Source organism: Salmo trutta, chromosome 12 (genome assembly GCF_901001165.1).
Source record: "Salmo trutta chromosome 12, fSalTru1.1, whole genome shotgun sequence".
Classification (NCBI taxonomy): Eukaryota; Metazoa; Chordata; class Actinopteri; order Salmoniformes; family Salmonidae; genus Salmo; species Salmo trutta.
Window position 1 is genome coordinate 9,053,750 of NC_042968.1, and position 19,586 is coordinate 9,073,335.

At 42.5% G+C, this 19,586-nt stretch overlaps 1 protein-coding gene across 10 annotated transcripts in view; it reads right to left on the reverse strand.

Annotated features, from left to right (window-relative positions):
* Positions 1 to 19,586, reverse strand: part of LOC115202875 (diacylglycerol kinase zeta) — a 131,730-nt gene that overhangs the window by 55,202 nt on the left and 56,942 nt on the right. For 4 of the 10 annotated variants that reach the window (XM_029767012.1, XM_029767010.1, XM_029767009.1 and 1 more), the window contains exon 1: positions 11,613 to 11,744. The exons of 5 other annotated variants lie outside the window; for them this stretch is intronic. The gene's annotated coding sequence lies outside the window, so the exon portion shown is untranslated. Of the gene's footprint in view, positions 1 to 11,612; positions 11,746 to 19,586 lie in introns of those variants that run through there. One more of the 10 variants, XM_029767008.1, reaches the window with a different exon arrangement.

Here is a 19,586-nt window from a genome sequence, read left to right on the forward strand (position 1 = left end):
TTAGCAGAGAGGTTTGGAACACACGTTCTGATTGGTTTATTAACTAATTTACTGCCTGGTATGTCACCAGACAGGCCAAAACTCCATCCCATCAAAACATTTCAGGCAGTCTTTTCAAACAGCTTACAATAAAAGGGCATTATCATCATGTTCAGTATTATTCCAACCTCATAGTGTGGAAATACTGTATATACGAAACATAGGAAACCACATTTTTGACTGGACTGGGCCTTTAAACAAATATGTTGGAAGTACATACTGAAAAATCTTTCGGACATCCGGCACACGAGGGGCGCTCAGGGTTTCTGGCTCTAATATGAACCATCTCTTCAGTGTGTATTCCCAGTCTGGGTTTCCCACCCCCACACCCACCCCTGGAGCATTCTGGGAATCAGGGTCAAAGGTCATCTGGTTGAGGCCTCAAGCATACGTGGCTGTATTCACGTACAGTAGCGTTTAAATCATTGATCAGGGAAAACGCGACAGTCTTTCAAAACAGAACCGCAGACACGGTCATTGCCACGTTTTGACTTCCCAGCTCCAGAATCTATGATAAATATCATCAAAGTCCTGTACAGTTCTTGAATGTTTTTTATCTAGAAACAGTGACATATGCTTACTATTATGCCAAGGTTGTCACAATATACTGTACGGTAGCCAACAGATACATTTAGCAAACCCCTGAGGTGGCTATGATTAAACTTCTAGGGCAGTGTCACTGTATCGACTCCATGGCTAAGATAAGGTCTAAACACAACACAAGCGCTCAAGTCCTTTAGATTGATCATTTCCTTTCCCCCTCTTGCTCCGCACACTAACTCTATGAAGATATAAATACTAACTGCTTGATTGACAGATAGATAACAGGGTTACGGAAAGAGATAGGTTACCAAAACAATTAGCTCAACACATTAAAAAAATGTTAGCCTCTCTAGGCCTACATCCTCTCAAATATGTGCATTTAGCGTTATGCATGTGCGTCACAGTGAGTGCACGCTGTGCAATAGAATTGCTTAAAAGCATTGGGTATTCTATGGCACAACACTGTCATGATGGCCAGTCCCATGGACTCCCAAACAAATACATTTGAAATACAATGCATCTGGGGGAAGAAAAAGAAAATAAAAAAAATAAAAACACACACAGTACCACACACACACACGTAACAAAAATACATAAATACAGATAGGCTTATACACACAGTCCTGGTTTGCATTATGCACTCCATCCCTGGTAGATGAATTAGGCACCTGCTCTTCCTATTGCCTGATATGGATCGGGATATGCCTGCCTGCACAGCCAGGCACAGCTCCAACACCGTCATTATATTTGCCGATGACAACAGTGGTAGGCCCGATCACCGACAATGACGAGACGGCCTATAGGGAGGAGGTCAGAGACCTTGCCGTGTGGTGCCAGGGCAACAACCTCTCCCTCAACGGGATCGAGACAAAGGAGATGATTGTGGACTACAGGAAAAAGAGGACCGAGCACGCCCCCATTCTCATCGACGGGGCTGCAGTGGAGCAGGTTGAGAGCTTCAAGTTGCTTGGTGTCCACATCACCAACAAACTAACATGGTCCAAGCACACCAAGACAGTCGTGAAAAGGACATGACAAAACCGATTCCCCCTCAGGAGACTGAAAAGATTTGGCATGGGTCCTCAGATCCTCAAAAGGTTCTACAGCTGCAACATCGAGAGCATCCTGACTGGTTGCATCACTGCCTGGAATGGCAACTGCTCGGCCTCCGACCGCAAGGCACTACAGAGGGTAGTGCGAACGGCCCAGTACATCACTGGGGCCAAGCTTCCTGCCATCCAGGACCTCTATACCAGGCGGTGTCAGAGGAAGACCCTAAAAATTGTCAAAGACTCCATCCAAACTAGTCATAGACCGTTCTCTCTGCTACCGCACAGCAAACGGTACCGGAGCGCCAAGTCTAGGTCCAAGAGGCTTCTAAACAGCTTCTACCCCCAAGCCATAAGACTCCTGAACATCTAGTCAAATGGCTACCCAGACTATTTACATTGTAATCGGTGCCCCCGCACATTGACTCTGTACCGGCAGAGTCAATGTGAAATAGTCAATGTTTTTTTTGAAACTGCACTTTTGGTTAAGGGCTCGTAAGTAAGCATTTCACTGTAAGGTCTACACCTGTTGTATTCGGCTCATGTGACAAACAATTTGACTAACAGAGTGTAGACTGACCCAGCATCAGTTGTTACAAAACGCCTACAGTACCTCTACTCCCTCTAAAACCTAGCAAGTAAAATGGAGGAATGCAGCAAAAGATTAAAGGTATTGTGAATAATACAGAACTGTATGTGACTGGGACAGGTAGTATAACAGCTGGGGTCTGGAGGGCATTTATCGCTGAAGTATACATACTGTACTCTAGTGGAGTCAGTGTTTGAAGCTGTTATTATGCTAACGCCATACTGGATTGTGCAGGCAAAATATAAACCCAAATGAAACCACAGAGAATTACCACATGCGTGTACATCCTTAGAAAAGTACTTGTGCTGTGGCTCTTACAGTGTGGTATTGTTGGCTCTTTGTATGGCGCTTTGAATAGAATGCAAAAGTGCCAGGGATATTTAAATATATATTTACATTTTATATTCATAGTATACATTTAGACTTTAGGTTTAGTTTTTTTTCCATTGGTCCTTTTTTGGAATTCATCTTCAATGCAGCAGTGTTTATATCGCAGTACTAGAGGCGTCTCTACAGACCCTGGTTCGATCACGTGCTGTATCACAACCGGCTGTAATCGGGAGTCCCATAGGGCGGCGCACAATTGGCCCAGTGTCGTCCTGGTTAGGGTTTGCATAGTTAAATAAAGGTTAAATAAATAAAAAAATATATATATTTCAACTAAACATTCAATGAGACAAAGTGACAAGAAGGGTGAAAAACACCATCCAAAGTGCTGATTTACATTTAAACAAATACCACAGACAGTGGTGTTAACACTGGACACTTAACCTGGATAGCGTGCACAACATCAGTCTACCTTAACAGCAACACTGCTGGGACAACATGGGGAACCAGAATCAGATGAGGGTGGAGGAACTGGGGATCTACTCTACTCTGTAGCTAGATACACTATTTACACAAATGTATGTGGACACGCCTTCAAATTAGCGGATTTGTCCATTTCGGCCACACCCATTGCTGATAGGTGTATAAAATCGAGCACACAGCCATGCAATCTCCATAGACAAACATTAGTAGTAAAACGGCCTTACTCAAGAGCTCAGTGACGTTCAACGTGGCACCGTCATAGGATGCCACCTTTCCAACAAGTCAGTTCATCAAATTTTTGCCCTGCTAGAGCTTCCCCGGACAACTGTAAGTGCTATTATTGTGAAGTGGAAACGTCTAGGAGCAACAACGGCTCAGTCGTGAAGTGGTAGGCCACACAAGCTCACAGAACGGGACTGCCGAGTGCTGAACCGCATAAAGATTGTTGCAACCGAGGACAGACTCTCACTACCAAGTTCCAAACTGCCTCTGATAGCAACGTCAGCACAAGAACTGTTTGTCTGGAGCTTCATGAAATGGGTTTCCATGGCCAAGCTGCCGCACACAAGCCTAAGATCACCATGCACAATGCCAAGCGTAGATTGGAGTGGTGTAAAGCTCGCCGTCATTGGACTCCGTAGCAGTGGAAACGCGTTCTTTGGAGTGATGAATCACACTTCACCATCTGGCAGTTTGACTGACAAATCTGGGTTTGGCAGATGTCAGGAGAACACTACCTGCCCGAATGCATAGACTGTAAACTGTACATTTTGGTGGAGGAGGAATAATTGTCTGAGGCTGTTTTTCATAGTTCAGGCTAGGCCCCTTAGTTCCAATGAAGGCTACAGCATATATGATACTGTGCTTCTAACTTTGTGGCAAACGTTGAAGTCCCTTTCCTGTTTCAGCATGACAACGCCCCTGTGCACAAAGTGAGGTCCATACAGAAATGGTTTGTCGAGATTGGTGTGGAAGAACTTGATTGGCCTGCACAGAGCCCTGACCTCAACCCCACGAACACCTTTGAGATTAATTGGAATGCCGACTGTGAGCCAGACCTAAATCGCCCAACATCTGTGCCCGATGTCAGTAATGCTTGTGGCTGAATGGAAGCATGTCCCCGCAGCAAAGCCTTCCCAGAAGAGTGAAGACCGTTATAGCAGCAAAGGGGGGGACCAACTCCATATTAATGCCCATGATTTTGGAATTAAATGTTCGACGATCACGTAGTGCACAGTTGAAGTCAGAAGTTTACATACATTTAATCTGTTTCACACAACTCCTGACATTTAATCCTAGTAAAAATTCCTTGTCTTTGGTCAGTTAGGATCACCCCTTTATTATAAGAATGTGACATGTCAGAATGATTTATTAGAGAGAATCACATTCGAGGTGGGTCAGAAGTTTACACTCAATTAGTATTTGGTAGCATTGCCTTTAAATTGTTTAACTTGGATCAATGGTTTGGGTAGCCTTCCACAAGTTTCCCACAATAAGTTTGAATTTTGGCCCATTCCTCCTGACAGAGCTGGTGTAATTGAGTCAGGTTTGTAGGCCTCCTTGCACGCACATGCTTTTTCAGTTCTGCCCACAACTTTTCTATAGGGTTGAGGTCAGGGCTTTGTGATGGACACTCCAATACATTGACTTTGTTGTCCTTAAGCCATTTTGCCACAACTTTGGAAGTATGCTTGGGGTCATTGTCCATTTGGAAGACCCATTTGGAAGATGTTGCTTCAATATATCCACATATTTTCCCATCCTCATGATGCCATCTAATTTGTGAAATGCACTAGTCCCTCCTGCAGCAAAGCACCACCAAAACATGATGCTGCCACCCCAATGCTTCACGGTTGGGATGGTGTTCTTCGGCTTGCAAGCGATTTGCACTTTTCGCACCAAAGTACGTTCATCTCTAGAAGACAGAATACGTCTCCTTCCTGAGCAGTATGATGGCTGCGTTGTCCCATGGTGTTTATACTTGCATACTATTGTTTGTACAGATGAACGTGGTACTGTCAGGCGTTTGAAAATTGCTCCCAAGGATAAACCAGACTTGTGGAGGCCTAAAATGTTTTTCCTGAGGTCTTGGCTGACTTCTTTTGACTTCCCCATGATGTAAAGAGGCACTGAGTTTGAAGGTAAGCCTTGAAATATATCCACAGGTACATTTCCAATTGACTCAAATTATGTCAATTAGCCTATCAGAAGCTTCTAAAGCCATGACACCATTTTCTAGAATTTTCCAAGGTGTTTAATGGCACAGTCAACTTAGTGTATTGGAAACTTCTGACCCACTGGAATTGTGATACAGTGAATTATAAGTGAGATAAATTACACAAATTGCACAAAGTAGATATCCTAACAGACTTGACAAAACTATAGTTTGTCAACAAGAAATTTGTGGAGTGGTTGAAAAACGAGTTTTAATGACTCCAACCTAAGTGTATGTAAACGTCCGACTTTAACTGTATATGACGTGGGGCAGGAAGAGTACTGGGCTATTTATAGCACCCCCTCTGTTTATATCCCCCTGGCTGCTCTCTCACTGCTGCTGCCTCCCGCTGCATCCCGCCAGGCTCCACATGTACACATCACAGATAATAGTCAAAAGAGACAACCTCCTGCTATGCCTCACAGATAGAGAGGGAGAGAGTGTGTGTGCACCAGTGAGAGAGAGAACGGGTGGGGAGAGAAAGAGAGAGACAGAAAGACATCTCCCTCCTAGACCATAGACCAGGCATCTCTAACCCTGTGCTGGAGTGCTACCGTCCTGTCGGTTTTCACTCCAACCCTAATATAGCACAGCTCATTCTAATAATTAGCCAGTTGTTAAGCTGAATCAAGTTAGTTACAACTGGGGTTGGAGTGAAAACCAATAGGAGGGTAGCTCTCCATGCATGCTGGGTTGAGGCATAAGCCCACCAGCTCATCAACCTAGTCGGAGCTGGGTAACCACCTGTTCCTCTAGATTACCGAGGCGTGCTCCAATGAGGCCGGTATCATGGAGCCATCATCCAGGTCAATGTGCCTGGGTTAGGGATGGGCATCAGGCCAAGTGTGTGCCCCCACTGCTCCGGCTCCTGATCGATCTGGACTTCCTGGTCTGTTAAATGTATTAATACCGCAGGGGCGAATGTAAATGAGATCGACGGTACCAGATTCTAACAAAGCGTCATGCCTCAAACCGAGCTGCATCTAGGGGGACTACCTGTGTGGCAAGGGACGAGTGTAATCCCATCTACAGTTGTACTGTAAATGTTATGGCGTTGTTATGACCCTCAGTAGAGTGATGTTATTTGAACTGAGGGAGATCTGAATGGGTCTTGTTAAGCCTGCTGCTGTGATACATTGCACATGCCTATAGCCTTAGGATTTACCCAATCACCTAAAGCAGCTGAAAGTGATTAGTTGCCCCATTAAGGTTCCACAAATGCAGGAGTTAAATCACCGAATCGGTTACAAACAAATGTACACTAATCCATTCAAGGTACCCTCAGAGAGAAGCAGCCTAAACGTGAACCGTATCGTAAGTGCACTGAAATGTTTAGGAAAATAAAATATATTTAGTTGTTTCCATGAAGAGGCTCCTTTCTAACGTTTTAATATGTCACAAAACGGATTAACCAAAAAAATGAAGTACCTCTCACTGTGGTAGCTTTAAAACGTCCCTGCAAAGAAGCAGTACAGTGCCGTATGCGAGCTGTGCTCAGAGTGAGCCTGAGCCATGTTGACAGTATGGTGTGAGAGAATGGAGTCGAGAGGGAGTGTCAGTAAAAAGAAATGAGGTTACAGTGTGTTTACCAGCGGACCTGAGAAACAGAGGACTGTTTTTGTTTCCATTCCGAGTTATGGACCTCAGGCCTCGAGCCCAGCTCTAAGGCACTGTTTTGACAGAAAAAAACTCAATTCAACCTGCAAATGAAGTCACTCTGCTGTGAGCCCAACGTTGAGTCAGAATGTCTTACTCTTAGTAATTAGTAGATTATTGACTTTCCTTTCTGCGGAGAAGTTGATGCGACAGCAGAGAAAAACAGTTGAGCGTTTTATCCTCCATGGGAAAAGAGAAGTGGTGGGGGGGGGGGGTTTACAGCCAGCAAATACCAGCACTGGAAAATATCACCATAACTAGCCTATTCAATTAAATATTTACATGTAAAACGTACAAAGGTCAGTAGGAAAAAAATAGCCATGGAGCTCTTGTCCTCCAGCATCGCATAGTGCGTGATAATAGGGACTGTCAAGAACGAAGCCTTCATGCTGCTGCCCTCGGTTTGGTAAACACTCCAATGTTATGAGGATAATGGAGCTTACAGCGCGTCCATAAATGTATACTTTTCCTTCCACTGTAATCAAAAATAAAATGTCACCATCTTGGCACGTCTATGGATACATCTCCCTTAGATCCTCTGAGGGAACTTGTCTTGATGATAAATCCCCCTGTGGAGAGGGAGACTTGGACATGTCCTAGAAAGCCCCTTAGAAAATGCCTGATCTAGACTGCGTCAACTCTCCCAGGCTAGGTCGTCCTCTAGGACAGTGTCAAATAACTAAGCTACCCTTACATAATGGATGTGCAGTGAACTGAAATATTGCCTGAAGGTCTGTTGACAGATATGGAGAGGAATAATTCAGATTGCAGAAATGACGCACCGTAGGCTGATTTCACAAACATAGTGCTCTGTGCTCTACATGTCTCCTCTCTCCATCCCTATATAGGTCTGTCTCCTCTCTCCCTCCCTTGACATAAACATCCATTCATTGAGCTTCAGCACAACACTACAGGGAGGGAGGCACTGGAACAGCCTGGCTAGCTGGCACAGCCTGATGGGAGCTCAGAGAGCACACTATTTCCACAGCCATGTCAACATTGCTAGCATGGCGAATAGCACCGGCTACTGTAATTTATGGAGGGAAATTTCAACTGCTTATCTGTAGCAGAGGGCAACTGAGGTTTCTCACAAACTAGACAGAATGGGCAGACAGACTGGACCAGTGACCAATCGGTCCAGGATAAGAGCAGAAGCCTGGCCTGGTCCATAATCCTTTCCCCTATACTGTGGTGTCACTCAGCACAGGACAACAAAGGGCAGGATAACAGGGCTGAACTCTGATCAATGGAATTCACCCAACTTATTGTGGGAAGCTTGTGGAAGGCTACCCGAACCATTTGACCCAAGTTAAACAATTTAAAGGCAATGCTACCAAATACTAAATTAGTATATGTAAACTTCTGACCCACTGGGAATGTGAGGAAATAAATAAAAGCTGAAATAAATCACTCTACTATTATTCTGACATTTCACGTTCTTAAAATAAAGTGGTGATCCTAACTGACCTAAGACAGGGAATTCTTACTAGGATTAAATGTCAGGAATGTGAAAAACTGAGTTTAAATGTATTTGACTAAGGTGTATGTAAACTTCCGACTTCAACTGTACATATACTGATGTTTGTATATATACAGTACCAGTCAAAAGTTTGAACACCTACTCATTCAAGGGTTTTTCTTTATTTTTTTTACTATTTTCTACATTGTAGAATAATAGGGAAGACATCAACCCTATGAAATAACAAATGTAGTAACCAAAAAAGTGTTAAAGAAATCAAAATGTATTTAAGATATATTAGATTCTCCAAAGTAGCCACCCTTTGCCATGACAGCTTTGCACAATCTTTGCATTCTCTCAACCAGCTTTATGAGGAATGCTTTTCCAACAGTCTGAGCATATGTGGGACCGCTTTTCCTTCACTCTGCGGTTCAACTCATCCCAAATCAAGGAAATTGGGTTGAGGTTGGCTGATTGGTTGCCAGGTCTTCTGATGCATCACTCTCCTTCTTGGTCAAATAGCCCTTACACAGCCTGGAGGTGTGTTGGGTCATTGTCCTGTTGAAAAACAAATGATAGTTCCACTAAGCGCAAACCAGATGGGATGTCGTATCGCTGCAGAATGTTGTGGTAGCCATGCTGGTTAAGTGTGCCTTGAATTCTAAATAAATCACAGACAGTGTCATCAGAAAAGCACCCCCACACCATCACACCTCCTCCGCCATGCTTCACGGTGGGAACCACACATGCGGAGATCATCCTTTCACCTACTCTGTGTCTCACAAAGACACGGGGGTTGGAATCAAAAATCGCAAATTTGGACTCATCAGACCAAAGGACAGATTTCCACCGGTCTAATGTCCATTGCTCATGTTTCTTGTCTCAAGCAAGTCTCTTCTTATTATTGGTGTCCTTTAGTAGTGGTTTCTTTGCAGCAATTTGACCATGAAGGCCTGATTCACGCAGTCTCCTCTGAACAGTTGATGTTGAGATGTGTCTGTTACTTGAACTCTGAAGCATGTATTTGGGCTACAATTTCTGAGGTTGGTAACTCTAATGAACTTATCCTCTGCAGCAGAGGTAACTCTGGGTCTTTTCTTTCCTGTGGCGGTCCTCATGAGAGCCAGTTTCATCATAGCGCTTGATGGTTTTTGTGACTGCACTTGAAGAAACGTTCAAAGTTCTTCAAATTTTCCAGATTGACTGACCTTCATGTCTTAAAGTAATGATGGCCTGTCGTTTCTCTTTGCTTATTTGAGCTGTTCTTGCCATAATATGGACTTGGTATTTTACCAAATAGGGCTATCGTCTGTATACCACCCCTACCTTGTCACAACACAACTGACTGACTCAAATGTATTAAGAAGGAAAGAAATTCCACAAATTAACTTTTAAGAAGGCACACCTGTTAATTGAAATGCATTCCTGGTGACTACCTCATGACGCTGGTTGGGAGAATGCCAAGACGGTGCAAAGCTGTCATCAAGGCAAAGGGTGGCTACTTTGAAGAATCTCAAATATAAACTACATTTTGATTTGTTAACCAAAATGCGTACTACATGATTCCATATGTGTTATTTCATAGTTTTGATGTCTTCACTACTATTCTACAATCTCGAAAATAGTAAAAAATAAAGAAAAACCCTGGAATGAGTAGGTGTGTCCAAACCTTTGACTGGTACTGTATATTGATGTTTTCCTATGTGCCTGTATGCTTGATGAACATAGCCATGATATCATTACTCTGACTCTCTTCTACTCTATAACAACTACTGTAGGCTGCAGTTCTAAAATACTGATCTTTCCCACCTTTCTCAATACCCATACAAACGCACAATTAGTCACAATTAGTCAAAAGAACATTGAGTAATTTACATTTTCCACATGATTACCCTAATTGGATTGTAATCTATCAGCAAGTTATTTCACATCACTTTGTTACATCTCTTTTACAATACTATTTTTCTTCAAGAAATTTCCCCAATGTCGTGTACAGTACTCTACAGCTGTTCTTGGTTAGCCTACATTACACGCATACCTTATGGCGTAACCCTAAAATGAGTATCATGAGGTACAACCGTTGCCCTTACAGGCCCGTTGTGCATGTCTGAGACCAGCCCCTGTCATTCTTGGAAACACCGTCACCAAACATCTGCTGCTGCACATGGATGACAGTTGATTTGTGTCAGATACCACACTTAGTACACACAGAGTCTGGTATTTCCACAGATTACCATGCTCTGAAATGTAATATGAACTGTAGAGGCGGAACGAGGAGAGGCGGACCGAGTGATAATGCCCCCTGGTCTGTTGATCGGTGTGGGAAAACAATGACACTGCAAGTCCAAAGTTGTCTCTGTCTGTCTGTCTGTCAGTCATCGAACCCTACACAGCCAAACGGCTAGGGGCTCCTGGGAAAAGGTACAACGGATCTCTCGCCTAATACTGTCCATCTTTCAGAGAAAGCAAGATCTACTTCAGCACAGTACAACCAGATGTAGCTAGTTTCCCTTGAATGCAAATGGTTGGCAACCAACTTCACTGTTGGTAATTGTTTTTGAATTCGCTTAATGAAAAACAAATATGGTTTGTGTAATGCACAAAACCCCTCTGTCTTGACAGGGTGTACAGTTTAACACTAACCAAATGCATTTTTCCCCGTCTGAGTACAGTGTCATTTCATTAAGAGTAAATTAAGCAATTTCAATATGTCTTTTTTCAAATATATAACTGTACAAAAAACAGGTCTGTACACGTCTTCTCAACTACAACTCACAAAGGAAAAGGCAAAATGGAATGTTAGGACTGAAAATCTCAGCCTTAGACTATGAACCAGTATACACAACAGCTGTTCTTACTCTGGCTGTATTTCCTAAGCTGTTTCCAGAAAATACATGATAATCAATGTGCATTGTAGAGAACCTCCCAAAACATTCAAGAGTGACAGAGTGAGTGGCACCCTTCAAAGAGCACAATCAGACAGCTTTATCATTTGTCCAAACACTTGTTTTTCCACCACAATGCCTCTGTTCTATCAACAAACCCTTCTCTGGCAGCGTACAGCCTCGTGTGGAAAATCAAACAGCAGAAAAACACTATACGCCGCTACACTATATCCACACCAACTGAAGCCCTCAAGGGACAAAAAGATACAGTACTGCATTAGAAAGAGTATAAGCAATAACAACATATTTGGCAAGACCACAGCATACACAAGTAAATGAAATGGTTGATTCAAAATCAAAATACAACCTGATGGAAGCAGGTAAATGACCATCCACGCCCTTCCCCAGCTTGTCTGTCTTAACTTTTAGTCCATGTGTGGCCCGAGAGAGAGAAAGAGAGAAAGAGAGCAAGCAACAGAGCGATTCATGTGGGGGGAGAATGTGTCACAGCCAGGCAGCCGAGGCAGACTTGTTGGAGGGGGAGTGTCAGAGGGTGGGGGTGAACGGTTACACTAAAATAACTCTGGTAATAGAGTTCCCAGTTCCTTGATGAGTCGTTTACTTGAGTGTTAATGCTCGATCATAAATACGTAAACTGAATGCACAGACACACACGGGTTTTAATGTTGCCATTAACTGCCTTAAAAAAGCAACGAATACCTTTGAAAACAGCCTGTGGCATCGATGAGTCAGAAACAGTTATTCTAGCGACAAAATTGATTACAAAGTGTAAATAGGATAATTTGTCATAAAGTCTCATCTAAAACTGAGTTTTGAGAATCTGTGCGTCACAACGGGTAAATGAAGGTTGGGTTTTGATATGATGATGTTCAATTGACCACTAATATGAGGTGAACAGCTGCGGTGATTGCTCTCTATCCAACACTTCGCAAAAAAGAACATCTTGAGAAATACTGCACCAAACACCTTAGTTAGAGGTAAAATTTCACAACTAAAGCATCCTCGGCAAAAGAGTCAAAATGAATTACAGATTTCTTGAGTTATCTTAGATTCATTCTGGAGATTTTGAGGAAGTAAAATTGGCTGCAGCGTCTCATGTGGGACAAACATAAATTTACCAAATGCGGACAAATCACATTTAGTACGGTTAACACACTGTATTAGCTGGCACATGCAAGACCATAGCTGTGTTCGAATACTCATACTAACCGTACTACTTGTGACGTGAATTGAGTATATAGTATGCTTATTGGTCATAGTATGGATATAGTAGTATGCCAAAAGCTCCCGGATGTCGTACTAAATTCGCCAAAATACTAAGTATACACGCAGAGGACACTATTTACGTACTTTTAGGGCCCATAATGCAATTCTTCAGAAAACGGGCATGGCTTCACAACATTTTCCGAATTGAAGAAAATGGCGGAAAATATTCAGCCGGAGTCCGACGAGAGCGAATACAAATGAATTGAACTAACTAATGACAAATTTTAAGAAAATGTTGAACAATGTAATATAGTAATGACTTTTCAAATAAGTTAAGTTACACCTTATGTTGGCTGACAATTTGTTAGCTACGCTATCCTTATGAACCACAAGAGATAAAGATGCTCAAAGCGGACCCATTTTCATACCCCACCATACCATGAGACAACCATGTCCTCATCACTGGATGAAATGGTTGAGATTGATAAAATTTACAAGCTTACATACAGGGTTGTCAAAATACTTTATAATTTCTGAAAAAAAACTTTTTTTACACAAATTTTTTAAATAGAAAATCATATGTTGTAGCTTAGACCCTGTTTAACATCATCTTAGGTTTTTGTGTTGTGACCGCCATCGGTTGAGACACAACACACTCTTGAATACAAGGTGGGTGTCATGTTTTGGCTGATAAATGTACTAAAATGGGAATAACATTTTAAAATTTCAACTTTCAAATGGTACCACCAGACTGGACCAGTGACCCTTTGATCCAGCATCAGATCAGAAGCCTGGTCCATAATCCTTTGCCCTATACAAATGGTACCACCAAGAGATGTTTTAAAATATACCGTCAATCCTCCATAGGAAACCTATTGAAATCATAGATAATATAATAGACATGACCATTTAAGTTGACATTCAACAGTGGGTGGACCGGCGGTCATCTTTGTGGTAGTAAATATAAGTTAATTTAAATCAAATTAAAATGTCAATGGTGTACCAGCTAAATTGCCGTTGTCTCAATCGATAGCTTGATTCTTTTAATTATATTTCTATGACTGAAATGACACCCACCCTGTATTCAAGAGCATGTTATGTCTCAACCGATGGCAGGTACAACACAAAAACCTCAGATGATGTGAAATAGGGTCTAAGTTACAACATACGCAAATACAAATAATAGGCGTTTACACGTTTAGACCTTTAACACCAACCATTTTTATTCAAATTTTTTTTTTTTTTTCAATAAATAATAATTGTTTGGCAACACTGTTTGTAACCATTTAAATGATATCGAACTCAACTGTTTATCTTTTCCAGTGATGAAGTCTCATGGTAGAGTGGGGTATGTACTGGGCTCCCGAGTGGCGCAGCGGTCTAAGGCACTGCATCTCAGTGCTAGAGGGGTCAGTACAGACCCTGGTTTGGTTCCAGGCTGAACCGTGAAGTTCAGAGTTTAAAATAGTAACACAAGAGGAACAAAACAAAATACACGAGAATGTAGCTATATACAGGGAGTACCAGTACCAGATCAATGTGCAGATGTATGAGGTATTTCAGGTAGATACTGTATATACATGAAGGCAGGGTAAAGTGACTAGGCATCAGGATAGATAATAATACGAGTAAAATAAATAACAGAGTAGCGGCAGCAAATGATGAGTGCGTGTGCGTCTAAAATCTATGTGTTTGTGTTGTGTCTGCATACGTGTGTGTTACGTGTGTTAATGTAGTGTGTGTGAGTAATGCATATATACATATATATACACACACACACACAGTTGCAAGTTTACATACACCTTAGCCAAATATATTTATATAATTCTTGACATTTAATCCTAGTAAAAATTCCCTGTCCTAGGTCAGTTAGGATCACCACTTTATTTCAAGAATGTGAAATGTCAGAATAATAGTAGAGAGAATTATTTATTTCAGCTTTTATTTTTTCCATCACATTCCCAGTGGGTCAGAAGTTTACATACACTCAATTAGTATTTGGTAGCATTGCCTTTAAATTGTTTAACTTGGGTCAAACGTTTTGGGTAGCCTTCCACAAACTTCCCACAATAAGTTGGGTGAATTTTGGCCCATTCCTCCTGACAGAGCTGGTGTAACTGAGTCAGGTTTGTAGGCCTCCTTGCTCGCACACGCTTTTTCAGTTCTGCCCACAAATTTTCTTTAGGATTGAGGTCAGGGCTTTGTGATGGCCACTCCAATACATTGACTTTGTTGTCCTTAAGCCATTTTGCCACAACTTTGTAAGTACGCTTGGGGTCATTGTCCATTTGGAAGACCCATTTGCGAGCAAGCTTTAACTTCCTGACTGATGTCTTGAGATGTTGCTTCAATATATCCACATAATTTTCCTTCCTCGTGATGCCATCTATTTTGTGAAGTGCACCAGTCCCTCCTGCAGCAAAGCACCCCCACAACATGATGCTGCCACCCCCGTGCTTCACGGTTGGGACGGTGTTTTTCGGCTTGCAAGCCTCCCCCTTTTTCCTCCAAATAACGATGGTCATTATGACCAAACAGTTCTATTTTTGTTTCATCAGACCAGAGGACATTTCTCCAAGAAGTACGATCTTTGTCCCCATATGCAGTTGCAAACCAAAGTCTGGCTTTTTTATGGCGGTTTTGGAGCAGTGGCTTCTTCCTTGCTGAGCGGCCTTTCAGGTTATGTCAATATAGGACTCGTTTTACTGTGAATATAGATACTTTTGTACCGGTTTCCTCCAGCATCATCACAAGGTCCTTTGCTGTTATTCTTGGATTGATTTGCACTTCTCGCACCAAAGAACGTTCATCTCTAGGAGACAGTACGTGTCTCCTTCCTGTGCGGTATGACGGCTGCATGGTCCCATGGTGTTTATACTTGCGTACTATTGTTTGTACAGATGAACGTGGTACCTTCAGGCATTTGGAAATTGCTCCCAAGGATGAACCAGACTTGTGGAGGTCTACCATTTTTTTTCTGAGATCTTGGCTGATTTCTTTTGATTTTCCCATTTTGTCGAGCAAATGAGTTTGAAGGTAGGCCTTGAAATACATCCACAGGTACACCTCCAATTGACTCAAATGATGTCAATTACCCTATCAGAAGCTTCTAAAGCCAAGAATTTTCTAAGCAGTTTAAAGGCACAGTCAACTTAGTGTATGTTAACTTCTGACCCACTGGAATTGTGATACAGTGAATTATAAGTGAAATAATCTGTCTGTAAACAATTGTTGGAAAAATTACTTGTGTCATGCACAAAGTAGATGTCCTAACCGACTTGCCAAAACTATAGTTTGTTAACAAGAAATTTGTGGAATGGTTGAAAAACGAGTTTGTGTATGTAAACTTCCGACTTCAACTGTATATATGTCTAGTAAATGTGCGTAGGGTCAGTGCAAGATAGTTCGCGCTTTGGAGGTCAAGGGTGGTGCATTTGACATACCAAGCGGTGATGCAGCCAGTCAAGATGCTCTCGATGGTGCAGCTGTATAACTTTTTGAGTATCCCGAGGGCCCATGCCAAAAATGTTCAGTCTCCTGAGAGGGAAGGGGCACTGCCGTGCCCATTTCACGACAGTGCGGGTGTGTGTGGACCATGATAAGTCCTAAATGATGTGGACGCCAAGAAACTCTCGACTCACTCCACAACAGCACCCGCTCCATTATCAGCTCCTTGGTCTTACTGGCGTTGAGGGAGAGGTTGTTGTCCTGGCACCACACTGCTAAGTCTGATCTCCTCCCTGTAAGCAGACTCCTCGCCGTCGGTGATCAGGCCTACCACTGTCGTGTCGTCAGCAAACTTGATGATGGTGTTGGAGTAGTGCGTGGCCACGCAGTCGTGGGTGAACTGGGAGTACAGGAGGGGACTAAGCACACACCCCTGAGTGGCCTCCGTGCTGAGGGTCAGCGTGGCGCACGTGTTGTTGCCTACCCTCACCACCTGGGGCCGGTCCGTCAGGAAGTCCAGGATCCAGTTGCAGAGGGAGGGGTTCAGTTCAAGGGTCAACTAGCTTGGTGATGAGCTTGGAGGGGACTATGGTGTTAAATGCTGAGCTGTAGTCTATGAACAGCATTCTTAGTTATTTCCCCTCTTTTCCAGGTGCAATTGAGATTGCGTCATCTGTGGATCTGTTGGGGTGCTATGTGAATGAGAGCGGGTCTAGGGTGTCTGAGATTATGGTGTTGATGTGTGTCATGACCAGCCTTTCAAAGTACTGTATAATTACAGATGTGAGTGATACAGGGCGATAGTCATTTAGGCAGGTTACCTTGGAGCTCTTGGGAACAGGGACAATGGTGGTAAGCTTGAAACATGTTGAGGTTACAGACTGGGACAAGGATAGATTGAAAATATCTGTTTAGACACTCGCCAGCTTTGAGAACATGCCCTGGTATTCAGTCTGATCGTTAACCCGTTTAAACATTTTGCTCACATCGGCCACGAGGAGCGAGATAACTCAACCTTCTCTGTAGCTCAGTTGGTAGCGCATGGTGTTTGCAACGCCAGGGTTGTGGGTTCGATTCCCACGGGGGGCCAGCACAGAAAAAAAATGTATGAAATGTATGCATTCACTACTGTAAGTCGGTCTGGATAAGAGCGTCTGCTAAATGACTAAAATGTAAAAATGTCAACCAACTCATGTCTCACCTCTGGTAAACTGACACTCAGTCTCATATGCCTGCTCTGTGCGACCAGAGCTGTTTTGGCTGATGAGTAAGACCGTACAACAGTGTAGCGCCATGTGGGCTGACCACACGCACACTCAGACTACACCCTTGACAGCCCTGATGCTGACAGCCAGGAAGGACGTTCAGCCACCACTGCTTTAGAGCACAAGGCCACAAACAGCTGAACTGAAACACCTTCTCCATATCAAACAGGGCTCGGCTGCACTGTGGGCGAATGGAGGAATACATACTCTACTATGCTGTATTGAGTTCATTTACTGGAAATCAAAAGTGATCGTTTCATGTCCCATTGCATGCCCTCTTCCTGTAACCTTTAGTGAGAGGCTTGTTGAAGCTGACACCTGCATTGCTGTGGTGGGGTGTGCACTGTGCTAAATAAGGAGAAGCTAGGAAGATACTGTCACTAATATAAGTCGATTTAACAAAATTAGATTGAGATATCCATGTGTCTTGTGTTCTCACACAGGAAGAAACACAAATGTCAAAGGAGAACGTTTTGTGATGCGGTACTCTTGTAGTGGTGGATTCGGTGAGGAAGCAAGACAAGATGGTAGCAGTGCAATATTAAGGGTGAGGACTTTTATTTTAAGTGAGAATAGGGAAATAAAACAGCATTTTAGTCATTTGGCAAACACTCTTATCCAGAGCGACTTACAGTTAGTGCATTCCTCTTAAAAGAGCAACTCCACCACTTTTCAATCTCATTTTCATTACTCCAGCACAATTCCATTGTGTACAGAGATGATTACCTCATCTCTGTACCCCACACATACAATTATCTGTAAGGTCCCTCAGTCAAGCAGTGAATTTCAACCACAGATTCAACCACAAAGACCAGTGAGGTTTTCCAATGCCTCACAAAGAAGGGAAGCTATTAATAGATGGGTAAAAAATTAATAATAATAATAATAATAATCATTTAAAAAAAATGAAATTCCCTTTGAGCATGGTTAAGTTATTAATTATACTTTGGATGGTGTATCAATACATCCAGCCACTACAAACATACAGGCGTCCTTCCTCACTCAGTTGCTGGAGAGGAAGGAAACCGTTCAGGGATTTCACCATGAGACCAATGGTGACTAAAAAAGTTAGAGTTTAATGGCTGTGATAGGAGAAAACTGACATTCTAGCTATTTCAAAATACTAACCTAATTGACAGTGAAAAGGAAGCCTGTACAAAATATTCCAAAATATTCCTCCTGTTTGAAACAAGGGAATACTGCTAAAAATGTGGCAAAGCAATTCACTTTTTGTCCTGAATAAAAAAAAAAAAGTGTTGTTTGGGATAAATCCAACACATACTACTGAGTAACACTCTCAATTTGTAAGTCGCTCTGGATAAGAGCGTCTGCTAAATGACTTAAATGTAATGTAATGTCCATATTTTCAAGCACAATGGTGGCTGGATCATGTTATGGGTATGCTTGTAAATCGTTAACAGGGTAGTTTTTCAGGATAAAAAAAGAAATGGAATAGAGCTAAGGACAGGCAAAATCCTAGAGGAAAACCTGCTTCAGTCTGCTTTCCACCACACTGGGAGCTGAATTCACCTTTTAGCAGGACAATAACCTAAAACACAAGGCCAAATCTGCACTGGAGTTGCTTACCAAGAAAGCACTGAATGTGTCACACCCTGATCCGTTTCACATGTCCTTGTGATTGTCTCCACCCCCCCCCCAGGTGTCGCTTATTTTCCCTGGTGTATTTATCCCTGTGTTTCCTGTCTCTCTGTGCCAGTTCGTCTTGTATTTAAGTCAACCAGCGTGTTTTTTCCCCCGTGCTCCGACTTTTCTATTCTCTTCTACTAGTCCTCCCGGTTTTGACCTTTTGCCTGTCCACGACCATTCTCTTGCCTACCCCTTTTGGATTGTTAATAAACATCTTGGACTTTAACCATCTGCCTCCTGTTTCTGCATCTGGGTCTCGCCTTGTGCCCTTATAGAATGTTCCGGAGTGGCTGAGTTACAGTTTTGACATAAATCTACTTGAAAATGTATGGCATGACCTGAAGGTGGTTGTCTATAAATGATCAACAACCAATTTAACAGGAGCTTGAAGAATGTTTTAAAGAATAAATGGGCAAATGTTACACAATCTAGGTGTGGAAAGCTCTTAAGAGACTGTCAAAGGTGCTTCTACAAAAGTATTGACTCAGGGGTGTGAAAACTATTTATTTATTTCATTTTCAATACATTTGCAAATATGTCTAAAAACATGCTTTCACTTTGTCATTATGGTGTCTAGATGGGTGAGAAAAAATATATATATTTAATCCATTCTGAATTCAGGCTGCAACACAACAAAATGTGGAAAAGTCAAGGAGTATGAATACTTTCTGAAGTCACTAACTCTAGGAGCTCCAGTCGTCACAAAGTTCCAGAACAACATCCTCGTCCAAATGCTCTCACCTTCCGATTCTTCT